Genomic DNA, 15,304 nt, shown 5'->3' with positions numbered 1-15,304 from the left:
TTTGATGAGGCACAAAGTTCAGAAAATTGGATGGCTGCTATGCAAGCAGAATACGATGCTATTATGAAGAATGGTACATGGTCTTTATGTGACTTGCCCCCTGGCAAGAAGGCCATTGGCACTAAGTGGGTATACAAATTGAAGCGTAAGCCTGATGGCACAGTGGATCGCCATAAGGCTAGGCTTGTTGCAAAAGGTTATGCTCAAGAGAAGGGCATTGATTTTGATGAGACTTTTGCTCCCACATGTCGTATGACCACTGTTCGTAGCATCTGTGCATTAGCAGCTCATAATGGTTGGAATGTACATCAGCTGGACATAAAGACTGCGTTCTTAAATGGAGATTTGCATGAGGAGGTGTATGTATCGCAGCCTCGTGGTTTTGTTCAAAGAGGGCAGGAAAACAAAGTGTGCAGGTTAAAAAAGGCTTTATATGGTTTAAAGCAAGCTCCACGAGCTTGGTATGAAAAAATACATGCATATTTGACTGCACATGGGTTTCAGAATAGTCCAACAGAAAGCACTTTGTATGTTAAACGTGTGGATGGTGTACATCTAATCATTGCTCTCTATGTCGATGACATGCTGCTCACAGGACCAAATAAGAGTCATATTGCTGATTTTAAGGCTGATTTGAATGCCTCTTTTGAGATGTCAGATTTGGGGCATTTGCATCATTATTTGGGGATACAATTTAAGCAGTGTGATGGAGGTATTGCTTTGTGTCAGACAAAGTATATTGAAACATTGTTGCGGAGATTTGGCCTTGAAGACTGCAAGCCTATTGCTACTCCAATGGAAACAGGTTTGAAGTTGAGTCTTCATGATGCTGGAGATCACTTTGATGTCACACTCTATCAGACAGCTGTTGGTTGCCTCATTTATGTATGCATTACGAGGCCAGACATTCAGTTTGCAGTCTCACAGGTGAGCAGATTTATGCATAGCCCAGGCATTAAGCATTGGCAGGCAGTGAAGCGTATCTTTCGCTATTTGAGTGGTACTCGGCATCTTGGGTTGTTTTATCCCAAGGGGGGATCATTGCCGCCAGATTTACATGCTTTTTCAGATTCTGACTGGGCTGGTTGTTATGACACACGCGTGTCCACGAGTGGTTTTTGCTTCATGCTTGGAAGCTCATGCATATCATGGTTGAGCAAGAAGCAGCCTACTGTGGCCACTTCTAGTTGTGAAGCTGAGTACAGGGCAGCTTTCACAGCTACGGTTGAGTGTGTGTGGCTCAGACGCCTTATGGCTGATTTGGGTGTTGGGCAGCCATCTGCCACCACCATCTTCACTGACAGTCAGAGCGCATTGGCAGTTGCGCGGAACCCAGTGTTCCATGCTCGTACGAAGCACATTGAGGTGCACTACCATTATGTCAGGGAGAGACTCTCTGCAGGAGAGATCAGTTTGGCTTATGTGCCAACACAGGATAACCTTGCAGACCTTTTCACAAAGGCTCTGCCTCGTGAGAAGTTCGAAGCTTTTCGCAAAGCTTTGGGCTTACTCCCTTTTGTGGATTCGTCCACATAGCTAGACACTTCCCTATACATGAGTGCTAGCTCTTGTTCACCGCATCACTCCAGGGGGGATTTGTTACCATATTATAGTAGTGATGTGTGTGAACACACTTAGGACCGCCGGGGCACTTTTTCCCTCACTAGGAGGTTTTTTCCCCCGTGCATTGTATATACGCCCATTATCTTCTAGGGCTTGTTATCTTTTCATTTTGGCACTCATAATACACTACTGTGTTGTGCTCAAGCTTCCTCATCTTCTTGAAGTTGTGTGTGCATTCCTGCAACCCTAATTCCAACAAGCTCTGGCGGGGTAGATAAAGCCACATTAGAATTGGAAGGTCCACATGCCTCCACTACGGCTTTTGATCTGTTGTTACCATTAGAGGTCTCCATTTGCTGAAATCCAAATTGAATATTTTTAAACTTTTAAATATTCTCTTAGGTCACATTTTCTCTCTTAGGTCATATATTTTCTCTCTAAAATTTACTCTACAATCAATCAAACGCCATGTCCTATGCCACTAAGGTATTAAATACTATTTATGTGCACACACAAAGAAACCTCACAACATTCACATTTGCCATTCCAATTGTCAATTTTGAAGCATTCAATGAGACAGTAAGAGATATACAAAGTATTTTAATGTGCAGTGTCCTCTCTCTCTCTCTCTCTCTCTCTCTCTCTCTCTCTCAACTGCAAATACACAAATAGATAGAGAACAAAGGGCAACAGTAAGACCTACCTCAAGTTGAAGAGAGAATGATATTTAAACCACCACCTTTTCTAGCTACTAACCTTGTACCTTGCCTCTACAAAATCACACACACAAACCAAAACAACAAAAAACTTATGATCTCTCCCTCTCTCTCGATTTCTCAAAAGCAAGGGTAACTATTTGTGTGTTACATGTGTCTAAGTGTGTGTGTGAGAGAGAGAGAGAGAGAGAGAGAGAGAGAGAGAGAGAGAATACTCAAAAGCAAGGGTAACTATTTGTGTGTTACATGTGTCTAAGTGTGTGTGTGTGTGTGTGTGTGTGTGTGTGTGTGTGTGTGTGTGTGCGTGTGAGTGTGCGTGTGCAAGAGAGAGAGAGAGAGAGAATACTCAATAACCTCAAAGATAATTACATCATTAACTTCATCAAAGATAATTACATCATTAACTTCATCAATTTCCTTCTTAGAATGAACTTCAATATTTTCCTAATAATGAAGTGATTTTCCTCAAGGCTCCTACATCTGCTACCCACAATGTAAAAGCCATCTAGTAATACCAATGCCTCTTTGATTAAGAGGATCTTGAGATTGTCATCTAGCCTATAAGGGTCTAAGACTACATAAATATACCATGGGTTAACATCATTCCATCCATCAGACCCAAGAAGTTCCCATTTTAGGCTAGGTTGGCACCACCCAAAAAAAACCCAACTATGACATCTCCTCAAAAAAAAATCGTATCTGACAATTTATTATTGTCATAGGTCAACTTTAAAATGTCTAATGCCATGTTTCTACATAAAACAGAATCAAACTTCACATCAATAACAATCATGATCTTCTTTATAGTTCGCAGAGAGAGAGAGAGAGAGAGAGAGAGAGAGAGTAGTCTATTTCATAAAGATCAAGCAGGCCTAGATTTTCTTTAATATTCATTAGGGAAATATTTTCATCTAATTTTTCTAAATCTAAATGTATAATAATTTTAAAAGCATCATTCCATCCAACACGAACCACCCATGGCCCAAACTAGCTTGGACTATGAAAAAAAACGATGCTCAAATTCTGTAGCCAAATTCACCCTGTCCTCAAAGGAAAGAGTACTCCTCATGTGCTCAAAGAAAATGCAAGTCACCTCTTCCATCTCTGTCAATTATACATACATACATACAGGTAAGTAGATGCATGATTACTGTGTGCATGTGTATATAAATCAAAATTGTAGCTACTATGTGCAAAGATATACAAAGATGTGACATGTCAATAAGAAAATCTAATTAAAAAAATCACCATATTGCACAAAAAACATGAATATTTTATATATGTATGAATGTACGTATGTATACACATATATACATACATACATACATTAATCTTATAGATACATGGAAATAAATACAACTTATTAACTTTTGTTGCACTCTCTCTCTCTCTTCTCTCTCTCTCTCTCTCTCTCTCTCTCTCTCTCATGTTTGTACACAATATGTGGCATTCTTTTTTATATTTCTATACTTTAAAACTGCATTTACAAAGTTGCCCACCCCTAAACACAAAAGGCACATAATCAAGGGTACACACACACACACATGTATTTACTCTCTCTCTCTCTCTCTCTCTCTCTAGCATGGAAATTAATAGAACTTATTAGCTTTTGTTGCACTAACATGCTCCTTAGAAATAAATTTCTAAAAATGTCTCATCTTGAACTTGCTCTATATTTAAAACTTTTGTAATTATATGTGCGACCATGTGTGCTCTACATGTGTGTGTGTGTGTGGGTGTGTGTGTGTGTGGGTGGGTGGGTGGGTGGGCGTGTGGGTGGGTGGGTGTGTGTGTGTGTGTGTGGGTGTGTGTGTGTGTGTGGGCGGGTGTGTCACCATATGTCTATATGTATGTAGGCACACACACACACTCTCTCTCTCTCTCTCTCTCTCTCTCTCTCTAATTATACGTGCGTCCATGTGTGCTCTACATGTGTGTGGGTGTGTGTGTGTTTTTCTCATCTTAAACTTGCTCTCAATAAAAAATACATTATACTATACAACTTTTGTAAGATGTACGTGCATCCATGTGTGCTCTATATAGGTGTGTGTGGGAGTGTTTGTGGGTTTGCGTGTGTGTAGGTGTGTGTGTGAGTGTTACCATATGTATGTATGTAGGCTCTCTCTCTCTCTCTCTCTCTCTCTCTCTCTCTCTCTATGATTCACATGCTCCCAAAGCTATGTTCAAAAAACATAACATGGGAAAAATACATCTTGAACTTGCTCTCTATTTAAAATACATTACACTATACAACTTTTGGCATATGTACGTGCATCCATGTGTGCTCTACATGTGTGTGTGTGTGTGTGTGTGTGTGTGTGTGTGTGTGGCTCATCTTGAAAATAGTCTCATCTTGAACTTGCTCTCTATTTAAAATAAAAAATACATTATACTATACAAATTTTGTAATATGTACGTGCATCCATGTATGCCATGTTTGTGGGTGTGTGTGTGTGTTGCTCATCTTGAACTTACTCTCTATAAAAAATAGATTATACTATACAACTTTTGTAATATGTATGTGCATTCATGTGTTCTCTACATGTGTGTGTGTGGGAGTGTTTGTGGGTGTGCGTGTGTGTGGGTGTGCTTGAGTGTCACTATATGTGTATATATGTACGAACTCTCTCTCTCTCTCTCTTTTTATGTACGTGTGTGTGGGTGTGCGTGAGTGTCACTATATGTGTATATATGTACGAACTCTCTCTCTCTCTCTCTCTCTCTCTCTCTCTCTCTCTCTCTCTCTCTCTCTCTCTCTCTCTCTTTTTATGATTCACATGCTCCCATAGCTATATTAAAAAAACATAGCATGGGCAACATACATCTTGAATTTGCTCTCTATTTGAAATACATTACACTATACAACTTTTGGCATATGTACGTGCATCCATGTATGCTCTACATGTGTGCATGCGTGCGTGCGTGAGTGTGTGTGTGTGTGGGTGTGTTGGCTTATCTTGAAAATAGTCTCATCTTGAAGGAGCTAAGCACTTCCCTAGAATCCAGACCATCCTTGATGAAGCCACATATTATTTCAAAGCTTGTACAAAAATTCTCGGGATATGGGGACCCGATCCAACATGTAGAGTTCTTTGAGTCTACCTGTGAAACATGTGGGCTAGTAAGCAATGTAACCATGATACATGCTTTTTCTCTGACCCTAGAAGGGAAGGCTCACCAATGGTAATCGGCACTAAAACTTGAGGATAAAGTCAATTTCACTCAACTTAAAAATGTGTTCATACCAAGCTTTGCTCGAAGTGGTGACAAATGGAGTCTTGTGGCTCAGCTCCACAATATCAAGAAAAAGGAAAATAAGTCCATGCGGGATTATGTTTCTCGGCTCAAGCACTTAAATTCAAGATGCAAGTTGAGGGAAAGGTTAACTGATAGTTATTGCCTTGCTTTTGGAGAGGAGTCCAAGATCATAAGATGCATGATTATCTAGTGTTAGCCCGAACCAACTACTCTAGATACTTGTTGTAAGCTAGCAATTAAATATGAGGACATTATGCTTGAGTTGCCAACCACAACTAGAAGATGCCAAGGCAGCTTCAATAGTGGAAACATTACAAGTCTCCAGTCATCAGGACACAGGAACCAAGAGCAAACAAATTGGCAATATAACAATGAATGCCATCTTGGAGAAATTAAAAGTCAGGGATGGGAGAGAAGCATCAAGGAATGCTCATCTCTACCCCCTAAAGAGAACTGATTTGGTGCTCAATTTGTAGACAAAATCACAAAGCAGTGAATGCCCTCACTTAAGACCAAGGCAATTACTCTATTGTGCTCACTGTCAAAGGCAATTACTCTGTTGTGCTCATTGTCAAAGGCAAACCATGACACTGCCATGTGCAATTACTCTATTGTGCTCACTGTCAAAGGCAATTACTCTATTGTGCTCACTATGCTCACTGTCAAAGATTAGGAAACCATGACACTGCCATGTACAAATATTCAAGGGTCTAGCCCTTAGTACAATTTCCAACACCCAGAGTGCCGCCAGCCTTGCCAGCGCCACCAATGCAAACCAATGTGACTATAGGGCAACCAAATACCTACCTACCAAGAGGGATGTTCTGAATGCAGAACATGTCGCCTTTGCCACGACTTGTTCTACCCCCACAGCCACCACATACCAAAATCAACCAGGTGTTGATTGAGGAGCCCTTGGATGAGGGAGAAATCATGCGTGTGGTAGAAGTCAATAATGACTACTACGAGGAGCCCACGAAGATCACACCAGACTATTATGTTTTATAGAACAGCACACTAGTACCAGTGTTACAAACCATGGTACAATGGAAAGGAAAAGACATAAACTCAACTATGAGAAGGGGACCATACAATGTTTTCATTGTAATGGACCTCATCGAGTAGCACAGTGTCCTGTTAAGAATGTAGCTAATGCTAGCCAAGCTTAGCCAGTCAGCACAGACCAATGTAATGCCTACACTTACATGTGTGAAGTGTGGTGTCGATCATTTGATCAAAGACTGCCCATATCGAGCCAGTAGTTCCACTTCTATCTCTAACCATGCCACTATCAGGACTATAAGTGTGCAGCCTGAGAATATCACATCACTGAATGTCCTAACATGAGTGCAAGTGAAACAAATGGACAAACGGAAGAACCTAGGTGGTGTTACAACCTCTAAGACTGGGAGAAGGAGAAGAGTGAAAAAAGTGGGCAAGGGAGATACCATGGTCATAATTTAGGATGGATCCAAAGAAGATACCATTGACACCAGATCCACCAAATCAATTATCAAAGGAACAAGGTGACCAAGTGCCGAAATAGGATGGGCATACCCAAGAAATTGTAAGGGAGAGACCAGAAACCCCTAAGGGAATTGGAGAATATCCAAATGCTAAAGAAGAAATAAGGAAGCTTGAAGAAGCTAAGGCCCTAGTTGAGGAGTGTCAATGCAATCATGAAGTCAAGTTAAGGGCTAACCGGGCTAGGGATACAATTTATCCAAGAACTAAGCTATTAAAGAAAAGGAGATTGGTCATGCCTACTCCAATCCCATAAGAGTCCGAGGAAAGGACTCAAAGTGACCTCATAGCAAGAATGTTTGAGGAAGAAGATCAAGATTTGTCAATCCATTCATTCTCTAGGATTGAGTACGTGTGACAAACACATGTAAGGAGCCCTCACTTGCCATGGACCCTAGAGACATTTTTTTGTTTTGCTACCATCATACATTTGTCGTAATGGACTTTCTGGGCCATTCAGATTCATATGACATTATCTTGGGCAACAAACCCTTCATGAGGGAAGCCAAATTGGTGTATGATTGGGCATTAGATCGGGTGTATATGTAAAAGGATTCACAGATTCTAAAAATCAATCTACATATGTGGAAGGGCAATTGTTTGGAAATGATTCGATCACACCACTGAGAGCGAATCATATCCTTACAAGTCTACCAAACCAGTTGAAGAGAATTCACGAGAACAGGAAGAGGTTACAATGTATGCATCGCTTCCACCTTTGAATTTTAGCGAAAACTAGATGCACGTGCTTGCCACTATAGATCTGTTGCCCCCCCAGAGGAACCCATTATGTTGAATCGGAATACATTCCTACCACCTTAGTGCGCATGGCAGATGTGCAACCAAGAAAAGAGAAAACAGAGGATGAATCGAAAGAGAATGTGGGGGAGAAGGAGAGGTTCAAACCCTAGCAAAAGTAAACACACACACACAAGAGAGGGCAAGACACAAGAGAAAGATGGATAGCTGAATTTTCTTCTATCTTCTTCTTCTCTACTTAACTAACATAACATAAAGATAAGAGTACACACTATATGGGTTAGCACTCAACTACTACAACATACAAGGGTTGGTCCATAATGTGAACCCAACTAAATGAGTTGGCACTATAACTATGCCAGTCTCTAGTAATCCAAAATGGCTGTCACACAACATATCATCCCACTGGCCGTATATCACCCATAATCTCACCAACCATGCCAGTGGTGTAGATGCAGAAGCTATCACCACCCAGGCGGGTCATCAATGTCCTCCATAGCACTAGTTGAGCTCGATATCTCAACACTCCCCCTCGAGCTCAACTCCACACACTGCACTCAAGTAATCTCCTAAACCTGTGGAGCTTCTCTATGCCCAATGCCTTCGTAAAGATGTCAGCCACCTAATCTTCTATGCTGACATATACCAGATCTACATCTCTTGCTAGAACCTTCTCCTTCACAAAGTGATAATGCACCTCAATGTGCTTCATTCTAGCTTGATATACTGGGTTACTGGCCAACTGTATGCTGCTCACAATATATAACAATTGCCCTATCCATGGGCTCTCCCATGTCACCAAGTAGCTTCTGAAACCAAGCTACCTCACAGGCTTCCATAGCAGCACCCCTGGACTCTGCCTTTGTACTCGACAAGGCAACTGTTGGCTGCTTCTTACTGCTCGAGCTCATAGTAGCACTCCCAAATGAGAACATAAAACCACTGGTAGATCTCATGTCTACAATACTACCAGCCCAATCAGCATCTGTGTACCCATGCAATTGTATCTATGTACCAGCCTCATAGAAAAGTCCATAATCAACTTGTACTTTATGTACCTGAGGATCTGTCTAGCCACATCCAAGTGTGGCGTCCTAGGGGCCTGCATAAACTAACTCACAAGTCCAACAGCATAGCTCAAGTCTGGCCTTGTAATGGTCATGTAGATCAAACTACCCCGGTCCTCCAAAATCTCACCTGTATCTACTGAAAGCTTTGTGTTTTGCTCCAATGGCACTGAAATAGGCTTATAGCCTATGTCATACTATACTTGGACAACATATCCAAGCCATACTACCTCTGCAATAGCAAAATGCCATGAGGTGGTCTCCACTGCTAGAGGACTCTCTCGATCAACTCAATGATTGTGATTGTTGACATGTATTCCGTGCAACCACCTGCTCCTATGCATCAATCCCAATCGAGCCTTTTACATAAGCATCCCAACTGCTCATTTCATCAAAGACAACATCTTTGATCACCCTCATCTCATGTGTGATAAGGTTATAACATCTATACCCCTTTTGCTCCAGGGAGTAACCAATAAACACACATTTTTCAGCAGGCCTGTTCCGATGTGTTCTTGCTTTGTGAAGAAGAATCCTCACCTAAAGCCTTTTCTTCTATGATCAGCATAGATATCAAGTCTCGAAAGTTGGGAATATTCTCCCTAACTGCAATGGAAGTCTTGAATGGCTTGTACTCTTTGCCAATCCCATTCAGATAGACACTCACCAAATCATCATCCTCCACTAATACATTGATAGACCGAAGGGATTCAACAATGCCCTTGATCTTTAAGGCATTATTCATTGATGGACATGCTTTTCTTTTCCACAGTGTGTAACTGTTGCTTTAACTGCAGCTTCCTTGCCTTTGTGTTAGTCTGGAACATCTGAACCAGATTCTACCATGCAACTGCTAGAGCGTTTGCATCCTGTATGTGTCCTATTATAGTGTCTGTGACACTAATTGAAAGCAAATACATGACTTTTATTGCACCCTGATTCCAATCCTTGAATGCCTTTATATCTGCAGGAGTGGCATTCTCCTCAGATAACTCTGGAGGCTCCTCATTGTCTCCTTCTACATAATCCCAAAATCCTTTACCACACCCATTAGGAAATTGGTCATTCTAAACTTCCTAGCATGGAAGTTATTCTTATCTAGCTTCTCACTAACAATCTGATTAATTCTGTCAAACATGTTTTTCTGCAGCAATCAAATAACCTGCAAACAGACAACTTCTTTATGTAACCTGTAATACAGCAGTATCTCCTGTAAAACTGCAGTAGCGGTACTTCAGCACAGCCTGTGTGTCCCCAAATGTGACCAGAGTACATGTACATACACCCAGTATCAACAATACATGTGCAAACCCTTTTTGCACTTCCAAAATGCACTGCTGCACTACAATAACCAGATTTCGAGCAGAAACAGTTCTCTACCAGAACTTTCAAGAAACTGTCGAAAATACCCTACAGTGAACAAACGGAGCCCGTAACGCGCTTGAAACAAAAATTTGGCTAAAAAAACTTTGTCCAATAAGATAGTATACCTTCCCTGTAGCTCCTCTCCCACGAAGATAGCTCCTCAATCAGAGATGTGTAGCTCCCCCACAGAGCTACTAAGGGGGTGTTGTACCTAAACCAAGAAGGGGAAAGAGATGATAGTTCTCTTACCCATGTAGTACCACTTCCTTCCTCCCATGTAGTACCACTTCCTTCCTTTCTTGTTCTTGCCTCCTTAGCTCTCACACACAAACTAGGCTCTGATACCATAAAGAGAATGTGGGGGAGAGGGAGAGCTTCAAACCCTAGCAAGTAAACACACACACACAAGAGAGAGCAAGACACAAGAGAGAGATGGATAGCTGAATTTTCTTCTATCTTCTTCTTCTCTACTCAACCAACATAATATAAAGATAAGAGTACACACTATATGGGTTATTACTCAACTACTATAACATACAAGGGTCGGTCCATAATGTGAATGTGACTAAATGAGCTGGCGCTATAACTATGCCAGTCTCTAGTAATGCAAAATGGCTGTCATACAGCGCCCAATTGATGGCTAAAAGAGTAAAGGAAGATGGCCAATCCACTTATTCCGGTCCAGCTGAAGTTACGAAGGTTGATATTGCAGAACTAGGGGAGGACACCAAACTTGTCTACATTACTAAAGGCTTAACTTTGTGCGACTAAAGAAGAAGAAGAGCTCATTGCTCTCTTAAAATAATTCAAGGACTGTTTTGCTTGGAAATACATGGAAATGAAGGGTGTACCACCCGAGGTGGTTCAACACACTATCCTGATCATGGAATGATCGAGACCATCAATGCAAAAACCATATCAGATGAATCCAAAATATATGGCAATTGTAAAGGAGGAAATTGATAAACTCATTATTGTAGATTTCATCTATGAAATCAAGCACACAGATTGGATTTCACCAATCGTGATTGTGCCAGAGAAAAATAAAAAATTGAGTCTTTATTGATCTCAAACAGGTCAATGCAGCCAGCAGGAAAGACCACTACCCATTGCCATGTATGGAACATGTATTAACGGGTAGCACGTGAAGAAGCCTACAGCTTCTTAGATGGGTTTTCAGGCCATAATTAGGTGTGTTGGGTATTATCGAGGCTTCATAATATTCTATGCTGAAATTTCCAAGCCCTTATATAGACTACTCATTATCTTTAAATCGACTGAGGAATGCCAAGAGGCCTATGATAAGTTAAAGAATGCAGTGGCTTGTGCACCAATCTTGAGACCACCCAACTAGGATCTTGTATTCTACATGCACATCGATGCATCAAAATTTTCTATAGGATGTGTATTGGTGCAACCTAGGGAATTCAAATTGGATTACCCAATTTGCTTTGCAAGTCTTATCAACTAAATGATACAAAGATAAACTACACCACCAATGAGCGTGAAGGATTTGTCATGGTTTATGCTATAAAGAAATACAGACATTACTTGCTGGGCCAACAAATTTGTATTCTTTGTGGACCATCAAACCTTTTTATATCTAGTGAACAAGCCTTGAACCACATGAAGATTCACACGATGGTTGCTTTTACTTCTAGAATTTGACTTTACGGTTACGGTGAGAAAAGGAACACAACATGTTTTGGGCGGACCATATGTCTAGAATTCCTAACGGAGAACTAGCAACAGGCATTGATGATGATCTTCCAAATGCTTGTCTATTCAAACTTGACATGGTGCTTGAATGGAGTGAGGAAATATCCAACTACCTAGCTCATGGGCTCTCACAAGATCGACCCTTGAACAAAGATAAGATGCGTTGGCTTATGAAGATGGTCGCACCTTATCAATTGATGGCCGAAGAATTATATAAGGTAGGCAAGGATGATATCCTCAGGAGATGTGTGGGAGAAGATGAGTTTATCAACGATCTTAGAAGAAGCACACGCACAGGAATAGCCGTAGGACATTTTGCGGGAGAAGTTACAGCTTGCAAAGTGCTTCAAGCAGGAATGTGGTGGCCTACGTTATTCGGGGATGCCATAGAATTTGTAAAGAGATACAAGGAATGTCAACGATTTTCTATTGCATGACAAAAGGACATGATGCCACTCACCCATGTGATTGTGAGACAGCCCTTTGAGAAATGGGGTATTGATTTTGTTGGAACCATAAGTCCAGCAGTGCATCCGTTCACAAGCCTGTTATGTGATCGTGGCCACATATTATTTCACTAAGTGAGCAGAGGCGAGAGCCTCTAAAAGAAGCTGATGCTCAGATTATGGCCAAGTTCTTATATGAACATATCATTTCCAAATTTGGTTGCCCACTTGATTTAGTCAGTGTGACCAGGGATCACATTTCATTAATAGGGTGTTTGAACAATTACTTGTAGGATTCCTTGTAGTCCATCACAAATCATCACCTTATTACCCACAAGCAAATGGCCAAGCAGAGAGCACAAACAAGATTTTATGTGTTATCTTGACTAAAACCTTGGAAGCTAGTCGCATGGATTGGGAACACAAGCTGGTTGCCACACTATGGGCCAATCGCACATCATATAAGGTAGCTACGGGATACACTCCCTTTCATCTATCTTATATGGCATTGATGCAGTAATGCCTATGGAAATTTTAGTTCCAAGCTTGCAAATTATTGTACAGGAAAGGCTCACTAAAAATGTGTTAGCCAAGAGGTTGGTTGACTTGGAGAAACTCGATGAAACTCAGCTAATTGCATTACATGGGCCTGTGGTCAAGAAACTATGGAGAAAACATTGGTTTGACCATAACTTGAAACACAAAGAACTGGAAAACGGGGGACCTTGTCCTCATCTATGGTGTGGGAAGCACCAAGAAAAAGAAACTAAAATACAAAGGGTTAGGGCCTTTTAGAGTGTCCAAAATCACCCCTCAAGGGTCAGTCCGAATTTGAAACTATCGAAGGGGTAGAAATGGAAGGGTATATCAACAGAAGCAAAATCAAGAAATATTATGGACCCCTGACCCAGGAAATGCTCACACAAGAGCATCTCCTAAAACAAAAGGAGCTAGTCAAGGAAAAAATCAAACAAGCTTAAAAGGAATCCAAGGCAAGGGAAGCCAAAACAAAACAAAGACTCCAAAGCAAGGGAAGCCAAAACAAAACAAAGACTCCAAGGGAAAACGCTACACATCAACATGGCTTCACTCACCTTTCTTGACAAGGATGACTTGGATATTGAACCTGCATGACTCAGTGTAAAGGTATCTACAAAGGAGGGTCACACGACAAACAACACACTCATTGATACGGGGTCAAGTCATAACTTGATTTCCTATGATCAAGGTGGTGTATTTTTCCTTGATGGACCAGGTGGATCAGGTAAAACATATCTTTATAATGCCTTACCAGATCAGTTTGGTCACTTTTTGACCATTTTTAGGTCAGTTTAGCTTACTTTTTGGTTCTAGTTGAAACAGGAGAGAGGAGAGATGAAAATATCTCATTATTTGTGAGTTTAAAACTCATCCACACATGTGAAATAGGCGCCTCCTTCATGAGGGGAATTCCCCCACACTGAGGTGTCAAAAATGCATCATTTCCTCTAAATATCTCTTCTTCTTTAACTAATAACCTTGTCCTTAGTCAACTCTTCAACTTATGTGAGTATTTACTCATTTTTGGAGAGATTTTCTTTATTTCTTCAATTTTCTCCTCCCTACATTTGGATTAATCTAATTGGCCCCTCAGAACCTTAATCTAAAATTTTCAGAAAATCTGGACCCTTAGGCTAAGGCTTTTTGAAAACAGATTATAATTTATTTCTAATGCACCTTCTGAAATCCTTTTTGAACTTCTATTTCGGGGGAATTTATTTTAATAAGAGATATTTTTCCATCCAAAAATATCTAAAAATTGAATAACCTCTCTCTAGAATATTTTCTCTCTCTAAGTCAAAATAGGTAGAAACAAGATCTATTAATATTCTAACAAGGGGAATGATTACAGGGGGAGAGATTGGACATCTTGAGGGGCTGGGGGAGGAATCTTACAATCACCGTGCCATTATGGAGTCCATTGAATAAGGGGAAATAGGTAGTGGCATGCAACATGGAATCTCTAATGCCACGAAAAACAAAAGGCTTAATAGAACAAGCATCCACATCGAAAGGTCATCCCTCTTCAAGAGAACCAAAGCAAAGGCAGCAAAAGTATCTAGGCAAAAAATAGTGGGTTCCCAAATCCCAGCTTGAAGCACAAGGATGCTATGAGAGGTAGACAAAGCCTCATGGATAACAAAGAAAAAAAGCCATGCTACAAGCAAGAGACAAGGAAATCCAGACAAGGACAGGAAGCTGTATTCCAAGAAAGCCCGCTCACAACTCAACATTCAATTGCGGTGGGTCCGAAAAGACTTACTAGCAGCACATGGCTATTATCAAGGAAACAAAACGGTATGGGTACCAAAAACAAATCCAAAACCAAATTTCCCATGTACTTCCAGAAGAACAGAAGAGTGCCATAAGCATAAACAAGACCAAGTCCCAGCTAAATCAAGTGCTAAGGAAGCCATCCTTTTACATCATTCCTCATCATTTCTTACCATTCCACTTCATTTCTCATCATTCCATATCATTTCTCATTATCCCACATTTTTCTACATCAATTCACATCATTTCACATCCACTCTCATCATCTCACATTAAGTCACATCCATTCACATCATCCCACATTAATTCACATCCATTCACATCCATTCACATCCACTGACATCATCTCACATTAATTCACATCCATTCCCATCCACCCACTGACATTATCTCACATTAATTCACATCCATTCCCATCTACTCACTTCATTCCACATTCATTCCACATCATCCCATATCATCCATACATCAATCCACATTCATTCATATATCAATCCACATCCATTCACATCATCCCACATCATCTCCACATCATTCACATCATCCACACATCAATCCACATCATCCACACATC

The sequence above is a fragment of the Cibotium barometz genome, chromosome 50 (genome assembly GCF_041138505.1).
Source record: "Cibotium barometz isolate CiBa-2024 chromosome 50, ASM4113850v1, whole genome shotgun sequence".
NCBI lineage: Eukaryota > Viridiplantae > Streptophyta > Polypodiopsida > Cyatheales > Cibotiaceae > Cibotium > Cibotium barometz.
Note: the sequence above shows the minus strand (reverse complement) of the source record.